Genomic DNA, 17,440 nt, shown 5'->3' on the forward strand with positions numbered 1-17,440 from the left:
TCACAGATGTATTTCTTTCCGTATAGATCGAGCGATTTTTTCACGGCAGTGACTCCCCGCCAAGTAAAAGATCACTGACAACTATTGATATATATATACAGGAATCAGATTTGCCGTTTTTCGAGGGTCTACTTCTCTATCCTGCCAAACGTCTGTAGTAAGTCGGAATATCTCGTTCGAACGATATTTGTTTTCTTAGGTAGTTGCAAAATTTCAGGTTTTTCTACGAAGGGGTTGCAGAAATATAAGCAATCAAAAAGTGCAAAAATCGGTAAAAAAAAAACCTGTATTTTTTTTCTCCATTCAGCATTGCAGACGCTACTAGAGAGAAAATACCTGTTCTAAAAAGCTAAAATTTTAAACTTAAGTCTCTCTCGTTACCGGTGAGGTAACGGCCAAACATCCGGGTCGATAGTTTACGGGCGTTTCCCGTAGAGCTTCTTAACTTTTATTGCTTAGTTTTACGCTTGTATGTAAGATAAAATTGCATGGAAACGAATTATTTTCATTCGAATGCTACCCAGAATAACAAAGGCTCAAATTTATGCCAATTAAAACTTTTTACAACTATTAATAGGACTTATTGTACCGGTGTAGTCTCTGATTAGCAAAGAAAGGAAGTCTCGGCCAAGTTTTACCTTTTTACTAAGACTTCCTCTCTTTACTAATCAGAAACTACACCGATATAATAAGTCCTATTAATAAAAAAAGGTTCGAGTAGACAATATAGAAACAAAAAAGTAAAACGGTAAGGACATAGAGGTAAAAAGAATTAACTGTTTATCATTATTTTACTAACGGCGCACAGTGGGTCATAGTAAAGAACTAGGAAAACAAGTCAAAAATTGCATAACTGAAAATGACTCTTACACATTTATGATTTGAGAAACAACATTCCAGCGAGTCAATTGCTATCAATAATTTATAAAATACGAGCCATGGTTTTGTTAAGGTGAATAGTAATTTCCAAGGTATGTATTTTAATACGTATATTTTATTCATAATAGTCAATGATGACGGCCGGATGGCCGAGCGGTAAAGGTGGCAGCCTACCGCTCTGGGGGACCCGGGATCGAATCCGAACGGGTCGAATAATCCCCAGGAATTTTTCGGGGGGTAGTCCGTTCGGATATGTCGGGCCCCGTCCCTCACCACCCGGTCGCACCATTGTGGGCCTGGCCGAACCCATAATGGGCCTACTAAAAGAGGCCCTCTTAGTGCCCACAGGGCGAAAAGAGTTAAAAAAAAAAAAAATAGTCAATGATAAGATTTTATATAAAATAATCGCAAACCGAAGAGATTTTTACACTATCGAAATATCAAACATTTTTCGACAAAAAATAATTTATTGCTCGAGGATCAGATAATTATCGAAACTGTCGATTTGTCACAAACTAATGCAAGCCGTGCAACACCACAAAAACAAATAATGGGACATCCTAAAAAGGATTTTTCAAAAATTGAATCGAGAGCAAAAATGAAAAAAGTTCAAGAAATCATTGCTGATCGAGACTTAAATGATATTACTTATGCTGCTGAGGTCAAATTAAGATTACCTGGAACAAGAAACGCAGCTGACGTAGTAAAAAGTAATATGCAATCTCCAAAACCAGCGACGAGATTGAAAAAAAGCATATAACCGACCATGGGTATAACACAATATATATTCTCCCGAAGAAACTCTGACTTGAATTACCTCCACGAAGGTAACTGACTCGCAATATATAATGTTACGACAAAGTGCTATAGAAAAAGGTGGTAATATTTATCCATTGTACAACAGCATTAAGAAAGCAAAGAAAGCCATCAGATGGTACTACTACTATTACAGAAGATAAAACTGATATCAAGTTTCGAGCTTTAGTGGGCCTAACGACAGAACGTCTTTTTATCACTCTAACAGATGCATTAAATAAATTTTTTTCTAGATAAATGTGATTTGAAAAATATTACCAACGTTTACGAGTGGGGCTGGATAGCAGTGCGAACAGAATCGATACAAAGAGCTTCGAAAGAATAATAATAAAAATTTTATTATAAAACTATATGTAAATATACATTTTTAAAATAAAATTTTTTATTATATATTTCACTAGCCTACATACTTAAGTCCTGCTAGAATCGTCTCACGACTCACTGCGGCGTATCGAAAGCGTTGAGTTGGCGTGGCCGAGAGCCGATCGAATGTCTCGATGTAATAACACAATTAAAACAAAATCGTGCGACATGTAAAAAAAAATCGGGCCAAGTAAAAAATTACGACAATTTGGATGACAGTCAAAGTTCGGCCCTTCGAAGCGAAATGTAAGAAACGTTAGCCTGATGCAGATACCGCTTGAAATCGCCAAGTTTATCTTTAACAAAGAAAAATTTTTAAAAAAAATTTGACCGTCATCCAAATTGACATATTTGTTTACATTTCAGATGTTTTTGTTTGGATCTAGTTCTTCCCAAGTCAGATTCTTTTATTATTCTGAGATAACGGGTTGCCGAACAAAATAAATCTAATTCTTAATATTCGAACAGATACCACAGAGTTTTATATGTTTGTTTATATTTGATATTTTACAAAGCAAGCATATAATAATTATTTTAATTTAATATAGGTAAACTCGTTTTTTCCGCTTCGCGGGCACCAAGAGGGCATTGGTCATACCCATCGTGTAATTCGGCTAGGCCAGGAATGGCGAACCTTTTTGAGCCGCGTGCCATATATAAGCACACTTATCTTTGAAAACGTTGATGCGCGCCAAAGTTCTTAATACTGTACGTCATAATATAAAAATAGACATCGGTCATAAAGATTTACACGGAACCGGGTGGCCGAGCGGTTAGTAGGCAGTCTACCGCTCCGGGGGACCCGAAATCGATCCTGACGGATGGAAAAGACCCGGAGAATTTTCGGAGGGATTTCGGATACGTCGGACCTCCTCCCCGGTCACCCGTCGGGATCCCTGGCGGCCCCACCCGACCCGTAAGGGGTCGGCTAAAAAAGGAGCCCTCCGCGTGCCCGCGAGGGAAAAAGAGCTTTAAACGGTCATAAAAAATTCCAATTAATATAATACAACGATACGGTTCGTTCGAAACTCCTCCGAGGTTAAAAAGTACTGCGATAAAAAACACGAAATTTAATAATAATAATATTTTTGATTTAAATAATATTTAATTAATATTATTTAAAAAATAATTATACACGACCGAAATAAATAATAGACTTTTATTTAAAATACAAATAAATTGACCACATCTAGGACAAGTACGACAGAAAAAAAAAAATTAATGATAATCACATTTTGAAATTGCAAGTTACTATATAGAGTAGATGAATGGCGGATGGTGTGACGGACTCAGCATCCAATGGAGAAGATGAAGTCGATAGATGTGAACGTCGGTTGAAATCAAACTGACATTTTTTTTGCTCACGAGGTAATTAACTTTAATAAGACGTTAACCGCCTATTTCGTCCTTACGCATATTTAATTTCTCTCGTCTTTCTTTGTGTCTTTGGTTTAGAGTATTTCGGTAACTCCTTTTTTTTTTCTTTCTTTCCCTTTTTTATTTCGCTGGGAGTTTGGTTTGACGATCGATTCCGGATTCAATCGGTTGTAGTCGAATATTCGTTATAATATTTCGATTGAACGAGTCTAACGGATATATTTTCTGTTTAAATATTGTACAGTACGTGCAACCTTCGGTGTCGATGCCAGATTCGTTATGTGGGATGAACAACTCCTCCGTACACGGCCGCCGTGTATTACGATAAGGCTATTGTAGTCTGACACTGTATTTCTATACTTTAATTGTTTTCTCCCTTCGATTAACAACAATATAAGCTCGTCTGTGATTCGTGGGAGTGTTTTCTCCGTCGATTCTTAGTTTTGTACGTAAATATGAATTAATTATGAAAAAGTAATGTCGAAAAAATTATTATTATTTAACGTTCGATCTCGAAATGTATTAAATGTCTTTCGTTGATAAATGAAATCGGTCGAGGAATGACACGGTGTAAATAAAATTTTTACATAAATAATGCTTTTTTTTTAAAATACGTATCTATTAATTAATTATGAAGGATTAAACTGTAAATATTTACCGCATTATTTTTTTAAATTTAGGTTGATTAGGATGTGTGATTTAGAATTTATTATTAAAAAATTGAGTTGTTATATTTAAAAATTAGAGATTAACTAATTAAAAAAATAATTAAAGATGTGAGATTCGGGTGTAGAAGTGGCTAGATTGAGATACGTACTCTAATCTGCCGCAACGGAGTTGCCGTGTTAGGGTGAGGATGAGGTTCCGGACGAGGTGGGCGGGACTTTTGTCGGAGCCGTGGACCGTACCCTTGGGAGTAAAGGTGTCGAAGGAACAGACCCGGTTTTTGAGGGTCTCCGGAGTTCCGGATGGGCTGATTCGGGGGCAGCGTTGCCCGGAATGGATCATCGGTCTCTCTGACTTTTTTTACTCCCGCGGACCCGGGCTACGGCTCTAACGGAGTCCCGACCGCCTCGTTCGGAGCCAAATTTGTGTCCGTACAAAGATAGTTTACGAGAGTTTATCCCGAGTGTAATTGCTTATGTTTTGATTGGGGAAATAGAAAAAGAATGTTGGTATGTAGCCTAATATCTAGTTTATTGATTATATTAAGTATTCTACTGAGGAAATTAATTAAATATGACATAGAAATGATTGTTTGTGGTAACAAAAAGCAAAGAAAAAGAGGCTGCATGATGATTATATATTTCTATGAATGGTATAGAAAAATAATCAATTGATGTGAATAAAAATTTTGATTATAAAAAAAAAATTAAGGAAGAATGTTATGGAATGGAACTTCGTAAATGAAAAAATAACAATGGTAGATGTGGCATTATATTTGGAAGAAATAGTTATTATAGGATTTTAAGCTCTTATTAATGATTTAAATAAGATGAAGGAGATTGAAATAAGATAAATAAGAGAATTCTGGAACTTCTTATGAAAAAAATTAATATTTATCTAGAATTTCTAGAAGGAAAAAAATTCTTTTATTAGATGATCTGAGCTCTCAAGAAAGTAAAATATCATCTGTAATCTGGTATTAATTATATACAGTAATGATAAAAGAATTATATTGTGCAATTTAATTGAAATCGATTTTATGGAAAAGCAGTGTTTATCAGATTAGTATTTCTTGAAGATTTAAAATCCATATTTGTAGATTAGAGTAAAAGACAATATGTTAAGTTGTAGTAAAACATGACCTTCTGAAATGTAAGAGAGATTTGCCATAGGATAAGAACAGTAAATGCATTATTTCAATATTTAATAAACTGTAGAATGGATAAATAATCAGATGAGAATTATATTGAAAAAATAAAAAATATTTACAAATATTTGAAAAATATAAATGGAATTATATATGTAATATTGATTATTAAAGAAAAATGGAAACCATCAAAGTGATTACAAGTGAAAGTATATTAAAATAGAGAAAAAGAAAAAATTTACCAAAGATGTTTTAACTTAAAACTAGAAAATGGAAATATATGTTGAAAAAAGTGGAAAAAGGAATATCAGTAAAATATGAAAATGACAAAAGATATTAGGAAAGGGTTTGGGCAACTGTTGGAAGCAAACTGGGATTTGAATGTGCATTAATGCATAGAAAATATTGAAGAAACTATGAAATAAAGAGAATAAACATTATGTTAACTTAGAATTAATACAAATAAGTAAGAAATTCTTACATAATAATATATTAAAATAGAGAAGAGTTCTGAAAAAGCAATGAAATTATATATAGCTACTAAAATTACAACACTAGAATTACAGAAAAAAAGTAGGAAAAATGGTAAAATTGTGGACTGCATAGAATATTCTTATAAAAGTATGAGGATATTACAATAGCCAATATCTTATTACCAAGAGTTTAGAAAGAATGAAATCTTAAAAGAAAGTCATACATCTGTTTGTGAAAAGCACAATAGCAGATAAATTTGAATTATAATAACTACCCCTTAACCTTTTACCGGTGTGTAATCCCTCTTTGTCCAAACTCGTAACACAAATTTGAATTACAGAAGAATATTCGATTGACCCTGAAGGCCTCGATAGATTGATGATAAATTAATTAGAAATTGAATTTAGATCACCAGAAGAACATGTAGTTTTACTACAGGTATACCTTGGGTTATGTCGTTTCGAGTTAAGTTGTTCTTGATTATACGTCGTTTGTCAAAAAAATACATGGAAAAATAAAGATCAAGTTTAAGTCATTTTATTCAACCTTACGTCTGTCCGCCATAAATATTGAAGTCATAATATCACTAGAAAAGTGTTAAAAGCACATAAAATTATGTTACTATTCAATAAATAAGAATAAAAGTATATAAAATCATATTAAAATACACATTTAAAGTAAATGTTAATCATAAATCCTAGAGAACGAAATATGAAAACATCTGTGACTGTGTTCTTATTTAGCGGTCTTTATTGGTAAATTTAACATAAATTAGTTTTATTTTCTACTATCACAAAATAATTTTAATAACTGTATTTGTTATTTAACCTTACAAAATCATTTTATTTTATGTCTTAGAGCAAACCATATTCACAAATAGAGTCCGTAGTGTACTGTAAACATTGCCAAATTGTAAACATGTACATTTACAAGTATGTACTGTACGTACATGTATTCATAAATTTAGATTACTTTTTTTCTGTACTATATTAAAAACTAAAATTTATTTGTTTGTAAGCTTAAAATAGATTCTTATTAACCATATATTATTAAAAATGCATTTATAAATAAAACACAAAACTGGGAATGGTAATTTGTGGTTTAGCCTAGTGACAAGTAAATTCGAATTACGTCGCCTCTCCTGGAACAAATTACTGACATATTGGAAAATCATATATTTACTATATATGCTATGTTGACTTCTAGAAAATATTAATACAAAATATTAGTGATAATACTTTTTAAAATTTAAAGCAAGTAGATAATACATTCCAAGAAGAATTTATGAAAGTATCTGGAATTACAATGATCAACAACAACCTAATTAGTATAATAATAATTCAGTTAAAGTAATGTTTTAATGCACAGGAATAATAAATGAAAATAAAAGCACATTTCATATGAGAAATTGAATACATCAGGAATTCCTATAAAGTATGTCTTATTTTATTTAAGATTTAATAGATCTACATCTAAAAATTTGAATGGTCAAGACAGCTGCAAGTAAATAATATCAACAGAATATTTGGTCATTTCAAACAATAAATAGACAAACATTGTTAGTTTCCTATTCATGTAATTGATGTCATCGAAGTTTTAAGCAAGAAAATACGAATAGAGAGAAGAAAAAATTTTAAAACTTAACATATAATTGCTGATGGTATTGAAGGAATAAATATCTGAAATTAAGAGTGTGAAGCAATTTTAGTATTTGGATTCTATTGTTTAAAACAGCTGATTATGAAATGTGGAATAAGAAGATTAAACAATGAAAATTGAGCCATCAGCATGTTAAATTTGGCATACTGTGAAGCATGCCAAATTTAACATGCTGATGGCTCAATTTATCCTATTAGTTGAAAACAGAAATAAATTTATAGTATTTTGATTTAAAGGGTTTCACTATATGGAACAAAGAACTTGGACTTTTTCCTATTTAAAATAAGAGAAAATTCATTGACAGGGTTCAAAGTTAATTAATGGACTACATTTTATATAGATTTTAAATGGTAACTTTTTAATTTATTTTATGACATTAATATCATATTTAAGATTATGCTGTGTGTAAATAAACTCTATCAATTAATTATCAAAATTATTTGAAATATAATAGAATCCAAGTATTGTAGTCTCTTAGAGTTATCTATACTGATAATAAGTAACAACTGATAATATTAAGTGAAATAAATATAAGATTATAGTTAATGAAAATTCTGGTTTTATTGACTGACTTTAAAAAGATACATTAAAACAATTTTTAAAAATCTATAGCTTGAATGTTTTTGTTTAATTATTATTATTAATTAATTAATAGTAATTCATCTAGTATTGTTTGCTTACTATTTTATGAAGTACAATTTTCAACAATAGCTAGTGTATAATTAAATCAGAAATATCATATATTTAAACTACTATATGGCAAGCAAATAACAATTTAAATGATTAACATTAAAAGACTGATTAAGACTGGTAATGATTGCATGTTATCAGTCACATATTAATGCTGATAGCATAAAAACACCTTAAAAATATATTTACCTGAAGATAGTGATGACTAAATTCTGTTTACAATAAGTGAAATTTTATATTTATATTTTAATGTATGTTTTGGGGTGTGTAAAATCTGATAACATTTTATGATTAATAATAACAATAAATAGATTCTAACATATCTAAAAATGGTTTTAGAATCCTTTGAATCATTTGCTTGCTCTTTTTTGATATATTTTAACCTTTAAGATAAAGAAAACAAAATCTTTCAGTCTACAATTATTGTAGATTGAGGGATTTTGGATAGTAATGACTAAGGCAATTGTAGGAAAAAAAAAAAAAATGAGACAACAAAGAGACAATATTGTTTTCATTGGGTAATACTATTGGGGATTTTATATCCATTAGTAAAAAAGCTAAATTGTGTATTGATTTGTTCCTGTTGTGGACAATTGGTAGCAGTTTTTTTTTAAAGACTTTTGAATCATCCTGATAAGAATGCTTAAAAGTTCCCAGACACTGACAACACTTTTGTGAAAAAGATCTCTTGCACTGGCAAAATTGCTGTGATTGCAAATGAGATGGTATTTGCATCATCATTATCAAAGCACATACTATCATTTTATAGAACTGTTGAGTTCATTCCTTTTGGTGAATTTTGTTTTCCACAATGATAAATTTTTCATCAGTCATTTTTCAATCAAGGCCATTCCATCATTATTGGAGACAAGGGTTCAGTACAAGGGTAGCAGCAGAGAAAATTTGCAAAATTGAAGGTCCAGGCTTGATGAACAAGACAACTGCTGCTGAATGATTCTGTTGTTTCAATTCTGTGAACACTAGCTTCATAGACAAGCCTTGGTCTAGTCTAGATGACTATTGATGGAATTTGGACAATCTAGTACATTGGAAACTGGTTCCTAATGGCAACCTCTATACTGAGCAACTGGAAAAAGTGTTTGAAATCCTGCACACTCACTATCCAGCATTGCTTAATCAAAAGCATACACTGCTATAGCATGATAATGCTCTGGCACACCATTTCAGAGTGATCCAAGAAAAGTTAGAGGAACTGAAGGGAATCAAAGTTTTGCCTTACTCAGCATACAGTCCCAACCTTGTTTCATCAGATTTTCACCTCTTCCAATTGTTGGCACATTTTCTGCCAGTGCGTTCTTTCAATACAGTGCATGCTGTCTAAAACAGGATTTGTGAGTTTTGGCACCGAAACCAGCCAAGTGGTATTGCCCGAAGATTTCAACAATTTACAAAAATATGGTCAAGGTCATTGCTAACAATCACCACTTTTATTTCGAGTAATGACCATGTCTTTGTGTTTTAATATTAATAAAGTTTTGTATCTTGTTTTTGTGTCCTGGTTTTTAAAAAAGTTTAAGTACTTACTTATTTTTATTTATAAAATTATTAACTTATTTTTAAATGTATTTGAAGTGTTGGGTGGGTCAATACATCTGTGTGGTGTTTGCTGATAGATAGACAGCTTTGAAAAGCAATTATTAATAGTTTTAATTTTGAAAATGTGATTGTTTGACAAGTGACATTACACCAACACTTGTGAAAAATAAATCTTTGATTAGTTTTATTTTGTATGCTTATAAGTATTCAAAAGACGAGTGAACAAAATGCGCATTTTCAACACATTATGCTTTTTTTACTTAAAAAAATAAAAAGGCAAAAACACTGTGCAAATCTGCAAAATAATATCTGTGTACAATAAGGATAATGTGAAAGCATGTGTGCCAAAAGTGGTTTGTAAGATTTTGTTCTGGAGATTTTTCTATTCTAGATGCACTACAATCAGATTGGCCAGTTGTGATCAAGTAAAAGAATTAGTCAACAGTAATCCACACCATACACTGAGGAAGATTGCAGATATTCTTCAAATATTGAAATTGAATGTGAAAAATCATCTGTGTCAACTTTGTTACATCAGCAAGCTTGATGTTTGGGTTTCACATAAACTTGGTGAAGCCAATCACATCACTCAAATTTCATTCAAAAAATGTGAGGGAAGTGACCCGTTTCTGAAGCAAATGTGATGGGGAATGAAAAATGATCATTTTTGTTGAAATCAAGTGCAAAAGATTATGGGGAAATCAGTGAATCACTGCAAACCATTTCAAAAGTAGGGCCTCATCCAAAGTCATGCTCTTGATTTGGTGAGATTGGAAGGGTGTTTTGTTTTGTGAGCTGTTTCTGAAATGCACAACAGTTCCAATGTATGCTGTGGCCAGCTGGACAAATTAAATACATTGATTCAGGAGAAGCATCCAGAATTGGTGAATCACAAGGGTGTCATCATCCATCACAATAACATGCAACCACATATTATTGCAAACTTGGCAAAAATTGTTGGAGCTTGGCTGGTATGTCATACCTCATTTTCCATAGTCAGCTGACCATGTCCTTTCCAATTATCACTTGTTTCTCTCATTCAAAGTTTTTTAAATGAACAGTGCTTTGTTTCTGATAAAGTCAAACAAAACTTGAATCAGTTCCTCACCAAAACAAAATAAACCAGAAGTTTTCTGAACGAAGAATTATGAAGCTGCCCAAAAGATGGTAAAAGGTTCTTGATAAAAACAGTCAATATATTATTAAATAAAATTTTTATTTTCACCAAAGAAAATGCATTGACTTATTGCCCAATCCAATATTACATTCTTAATAATAAAATTTAAAAAAAAAATTGAGATCTTTTTGAGTTTTATACTTATATGAATATCATTTCAGTGTCAAACATCTGAGAAATTGCAAGAATTTAGCTGGGAAAAAAAAAAGGAATTTTCTGGATTTGAATGATCATATTTTATAAAGTATGAAATAACACCATCAATAGTATGGAATGGTGTATAGAAACTATTTATTAAATTCCTGTTGTATTATAAATTTACTGATCTTTTATTATACATTCCTACATTCAATATACAGTATTTGTTAAACAGGAAAAAACAGTAAATAATAGAAACAATTCTGTATTGTATTGTAAATAATTTTATCTAACTAGTCTTGTTAGATAAAATTATTTTCAATACAATATAACACAATACAGGATTTTATTTTCTATTATTTACTGGTTTTTTTTTTCCAGTGTTTAACAGAAAGTAGTTACATTCTAAGTAAAAGTTAGTTAAAAGAAAGTAAAAGTTATATTCTAATAACAGAATCAACTTCCTGAAATATCCATTGACAGTTGTCAAAATATAAGTATCTAAAACACAACCAGGAAAGTTTTATTTCCTTGTTATGTTGATTTTCAGAATAGTATTGTGTAGTTGTAAATATTTCCAATGAAAAGTAAGATGTTTTAGTGTAAATTTGTTTGTTTGCATTCACATTTGCTTACATTGTGAATACAAAGTCAATGATCCATTACATCTAGATTAAATACTTAAATATTTATCTTTTGTTCATATTATTTTAAAACTTTTAAAATGTGTTATTATATTATTAAAATATGAAAATGTTTTATTACTAAAGATAGAAATCAATTAATTATATTAAAATAATCATTTTTAATATCTTTAAATTGTTAACTGTCATTTATATTATAATGGGCTTAATAATCTATTAAACATTACAATAAGAGGAAATATAAAATACTATTATACTAAGTAAATGTATTTAATGTATCCTTCAACTTCCTGTCGATTCATTAATTTCATCCATTGTTAAAGGTGCATTGATTAATTTAGCAGATTTACTACAGTGGCAGTGTTAATACATTTAATAATCCATTGTATTAATATTTTCTTCTATTCATAAGTGATTATTGTCAAAAAAAGATATGGATGTTTACTATATTTTAATAGTTATGACTTGCCTCCTCTTACTCTGCACTGTTCATAACACTATTCCATATTATGCATACTATTCCTACAGCATATTATGCTTTGTACTGGCAACAGCTAATTGCTATATACTGTACAGTACAACAGTACATGCACCATGTGTGCTAAGTCGGTCTTATGAGTTTAAATATACTCATAACTAGTGGAAAGACATTGTAGTCAGTAAGATTCATTGTCAGGTTCCCCTGTTCTCTGGCACAGAAGTGGTGATTGCATTGCCTTGCTCTATCACTCATTGTTTAAAATTATCACATACCTTCCAAACTGTCTAATTTTAAGAATTATTTTGGGGAAAAATAATATTTAAAAATAAGCAAAAACTTTATTTAAAATACAATTAATTTTTATGATGTATCCACAGTTTTCTCCTTTTTTTTTTATCTTTAGGAACATAAGTAATTATTCCAGATATTATAGTTGAAATGATTGTACAGTTTGGTACAAGAGACTGGAAATATGGGAAGATTCTTTGGGACAATCATTTCCCACGTCAAAAGTGGATTCTACTCTATTGTTCTATGGTCTACATGCTGCATGTGATAACAATTTACATTGAGATGACATCATAGTCTTGAAAATGTGGCAACTGTTATTTCCCATTTTAAAAATTCATCTGAAGTGGGACTTCAGATGAATTTTTAAAATAAAATATACTGGCTTGTTCAAAAACCTGGATTTTTGATACTGTCATCAGGAGATTACGCACAACATACATTTTATCTTTAAGGTGAAATTTAACATTTATACACATTCCTCATTATTGTCATTTTCTATATATATAATTACGAATTGTTCCTAAACTGGAACCTTTCTTTATAATTTTATATTTTTAATTTAATATAATATACCTTGCTGGAATAACCAACATATTAATAGTATAGATTATTAAGAATATAATTGATAACACTTTCATTTTAAAATATTTTGTCTGATATATGCATAAATATTAAATTTGTTTCATTTGGTAAACTCATTTTAATTGAATTAACAAGTATTTTTTTAATTGTAACTCTATGCTAATTTAGATACATCTAAATTAACATAATCATAAATATTGCCATAAATATTGGAACCTGTTGATTACAGGTCATCACAATATGTGATGACCTGTAATCAACAGGTTATCCAAACTGAGATCTTTCAATGATGAACGAGTGTATGCGGTCAACAAAACAACTGCAATGGCTGAAAGACATACAGATATCCTGAGCACTGATGAATTTATCCAAATTTATGAGAGAAAAGACATTCCAATTAGTAAATATACAAATATATCAAAATCAGAAATTGCATTAGTGAGAGATTACATGAATAACCTCATTGATAATATTGCCTCTAGATTCAACAAATCTGATTCTGAGATTATTAAGCAGTTTGAAATTTTTGATTCCTCTAAGCTTCCTTCTCCTAAGCATGTCGATTATGAGAACAATGCAATTTATCAGATATATTACAGAATTGGATTGTATGTTGACGAAATTCAGAGAGCAGAATGACCTCAAACAGTTTGTCACTGATAATCATAAGAAAAAATGTGCAATTGATGAAATATTTCTGCTGTAATGTGACTTGCAAAACTTTATTTCTAAACATGCAAAATAGCTCAATGCTAGAAAGTTATTCCACTTTACACTGCTACTTGTGAAAGAACCTTTTCACAAATGAAGATTGTGAAAACAGATCTGCATAATTGCTTAAGCCAGGTTTTCATAGATTCTGTTATGAGAATTGCTCTTATGTTGTCATAATCATATGTCAATTCTGTTGAACTCATTGTTGGATGAGTACATATGTATATATGATGCAAGTTGCAAAATTTGACTTATATTTTACCTAGTGTTACATTATGAAAATGTAAATGTGATGGGATGTCGTTTTTACATGTCAAGTGAATGCAAAAGGTAAGTGACAATGGAACCATTCACTTCTTGTGAATGGAATTGTATATTATTTACATACATCCCTCAGCTCCAATGAACAATTAAAGCCAATCTTTGTTTAAAAAATGTTTTAGCTTAGATAATCAATAATGATTGATTGTGACCTAACTCTGATACCTTGACAAAGAATGACAAGACTCCTCTACTTCACTGTGGATGTGGAAATGTTCATTCCAATGACAGATATAGAAAGTTCTTACAGAGATATAATTTAATTATGATATTTCATTTATACAAAGATTCACAAAAAACAAAAACGAGGAAAGGAAAAGGAAGCGAAAATTGTATTGAAGGAGTATTGCAATCTTTGTGTAAAATTGATTTTTTATTGTTAATTTTTATTTATTTGATTTATTATTAACCCATTTTAGCTTTATCATAAATTTGAGGTTAGAATGATAATCCTGGGCTCTAGCTCTGCAGAAAGTTAGTTTTGTTTTTGATTTGAAGTGTTAATGGTGCAAATCCAAGTTACAATTAAACACAATAAACTTACAAGTTGCTGTTATGTAGTGTGTACTTATTACCCATTACAACATTATATTTAACATTTAATTATGATGCTATGCCATTAGTAAATATATCAAATGATTATAATTCAGTGCTTAAAAATTTATTATATAGGTCTATATCTAATATAAAAATTCTTAATAAATAAATTAACTAACTGTTCTAATATTTCATTAAATTACTGAAGTTTTCTTTTTATGTAAACTATTGATTCTTAACACACATTTCAACAATGTAAACCTTGAATTTATTTCTGGAATCTTTGGAATTTTTGAAATTTCATTATAATTTATGACTCTTAATATTTTAAATTTTAAAAACATTAATATTCGTAAATTATAATACAGTAAAATTGACAAACAGCCTTCTTTTAAGAATTCAAATTTTTAATCTGCTTGGTATATTTTGGGAGTAAATCTGATTTTTAGAATCAATAAACCATATACAAAAATAAAAGCAAGGAATAAAAGAAAATTACAAAAATGCTTGTTAACAAAACTATAAAAAGCAAGCAAATTACAATGAATTGCTATTTATGATAATTGTAAGTCCTGTTTTTTTTTTATCCTTAATTTTTCATTTTTTATATAAGATGTACTTGATTCAGCAGATGAAGAGAATTACTACTTGAAAGTACTAAATAAATTTAAAAGTTTAAGATTTCTGGAAGAAGAATGTTTGAAATGTTAGACATTTTTAATCCAGTTAGAATCATTATATATGTATCTATTCCTCATACTATATGACAGATATGGGCAAATGCGGCTCCGAGAGCCGCATGTGGCTCTTTTTGAGTTACATGCGGCTCTTGCTGAAAGTGTTAATTTCTGTTTTTTATTATTATTTTTATAATTTTGTGAAAATATGTTTATTAAAAAATTCAATATTTGTTTTATATTATATTTATATTATATAATAAAATTGCGCACCTTACCATACTATCTGTCACAACAGTACAGAACTGTGGCTCCCATGCATTTTGCAAAACCTACATTTTGGCTCCCACTGAACTCTTGCTTGCCCACCCCTGCTATATGAATATTAAAATCATCTGTTGTAAATATACAATACTAGTAAATTTGCCTGTCAAGAATGACAGATTATCTGATAATTAGGAGAGAGAAACTAAATGAAATTAATAAAATATTGTATTAAGTAGTTAATTTAGTGTATATCACAAAATTTCTTTAAAAACAATATTTTTGGTAGATTTTTATCATTATTATTTGTAATTTTCATTTTTGTGAAAAATATTATTGGCTGAACTCACATTTTAATGAAGTTATCCTGATTAATTCTGTTAATGGGTTGTCCAAAATTCTTTATTGTTCTTTCAGGCTGGTAACTTAATGTTGAAGAAAAACACACCACCTTTTTGGATGTCCACCAGACATGATAATTGGTTTTTAAAATAACTTACTAATCTTAAATTTAAAATAGATACTTAATAAAGTGCTAAACTGTATGGACTGCAATATTGCAACGTTGTAGACCATATACACTGGTAGATATTTGTGGCTCAGTTGTATTATTTAAGTTATTCAAATGTTAATAAGCATAAAATAATTTTAATTTTAAAATATGTAATAAATTCAAAATTTTTGACATCTTGTTTACAGATAACCTCTTCAAAGTGAAGCACATGATAACTAAGCTTGCCAACTCCTGAAGAGTTAATTCTGAAAGATTTCCATTTCAGAAGAGTTGAAGTTTTTAGTCTTAGCAATATCAAAATGCTGTTGCCTATTCTATAATCTATTTTAACATATAACTCAAAAGGTGATCATAATGTCAAGTAAATGCAGAAAGAAAAGGTTTCAATTTAGGAGACATTCGTATCTCATTCAGATTTCTTCGAATGAGATAAGAATCTAAAACGACAAAGACAAAGAAATTATTATATCAGAAGTTCAGTTAAAAAGAGTCCTGAACAGGCATTTGGAACTTCTCATTAGACATTTCGGAAATTCGAAAGTACTGTTTATGCCATGTCCAATGGAGATTATCAGACACTTCGTTACCTATGTACAGACGGATGATCCCGGATTGACCTGTATTACACGTGCTTTCAATCTGTATCATCTGAGTATAAGATAAGAGTTAGAGAATTTACGACTGAAATGCAGATCATTTATCATTCAGCAAATAAAACTGCATTCTGTCTGTTTAATCCATGATTTTGTACATATGATCGGTGATCTGATCATAACTTATTCTTGCTGGCAAGCTTTCGACGAACATGGAGAAAGACTATTTACAACAGTCGACTTTATGTCTTGTAAAATTGCAACAATTGATAGACTGGTGTCTCGAGGGATATACGAATCCGTCAGTGAATTTCATTTACTCCAAGCCGTGTATCAGTGGAGCAAGGAAGAAGTTAAAAGAAAATTGGGTGCATACAAATTTCATTTGATGAATAAAGAATCGAAAAGGAATGTAATAAGAAATGTAATGGAGCCGTTTATTGGAAAAATCGGATTTCTTGCCATGAATGAACACAAATTGCAATCCTGTGTTTATACGCTGAACTTGTTAACCAGAGCAGAAAAGGGTCATATCTGGCATGCTTTTAGGACTGGTGATTATTCCTTTTTGTCTGAGTTACTTCAGTCGAGAAACAAAAACCAGAAGCAGAATGAATTATTGTAATTTGGTCTCATACAAAAACCTTGGAGATGCTTCTATAGTCAGAAAAAAGAGACATGAAAGGTTACACGTTTTTTAGCAGCAAAGTAGTTGTGAGGGAAGATTGTTACGTCACGGCTCTTTGATTTCCGGTGAAGCTAGGCGAAAGTTTTCCAGTGTATGTTTATGCATATATTAACTCTTTGGACAACAGGCATTTTTCGTTTGACACCATTTGCAATTCAGAGGGAGTAGCAGATCTGCAAACGAAGTTGTTT

At 30.5% G+C, this 17,440-nt stretch overlaps 1 protein-coding gene across 2 annotated transcripts in view; it reads left to right on the forward strand.

Moving 5' to 3' along the window:
• Positions 1 to 3,293: 3,293 nt before the first annotated feature.
• Positions 3,294 to 17,440, forward strand: part of LOC136986085 (CTTNBP2 N-terminal-like protein) — a 50,547-nt gene continuing 36,400 nt past the window's right edge. For both annotated transcript variants that reach the window (XM_067283547.1, XM_067283546.1), the window contains exon 1: positions 3,294 to 3,426. The gene's annotated coding sequence lies outside the window, so the exon portion shown is untranslated. The remainder of the gene's footprint in view (positions 3,427 to 17,440) is intronic.

Source organism: Centruroides vittatus, unplaced genomic scaffold, assembly GCF_030686945.1.
Source record: "Centruroides vittatus isolate TY-2023 unplaced genomic scaffold, ASM3068694v2 contig_990, whole genome shotgun sequence".
NCBI classification, from domain to species: domain Eukaryota; kingdom Metazoa; phylum Arthropoda; class Arachnida; order Scorpiones; family Buthidae; genus Centruroides; species Centruroides vittatus.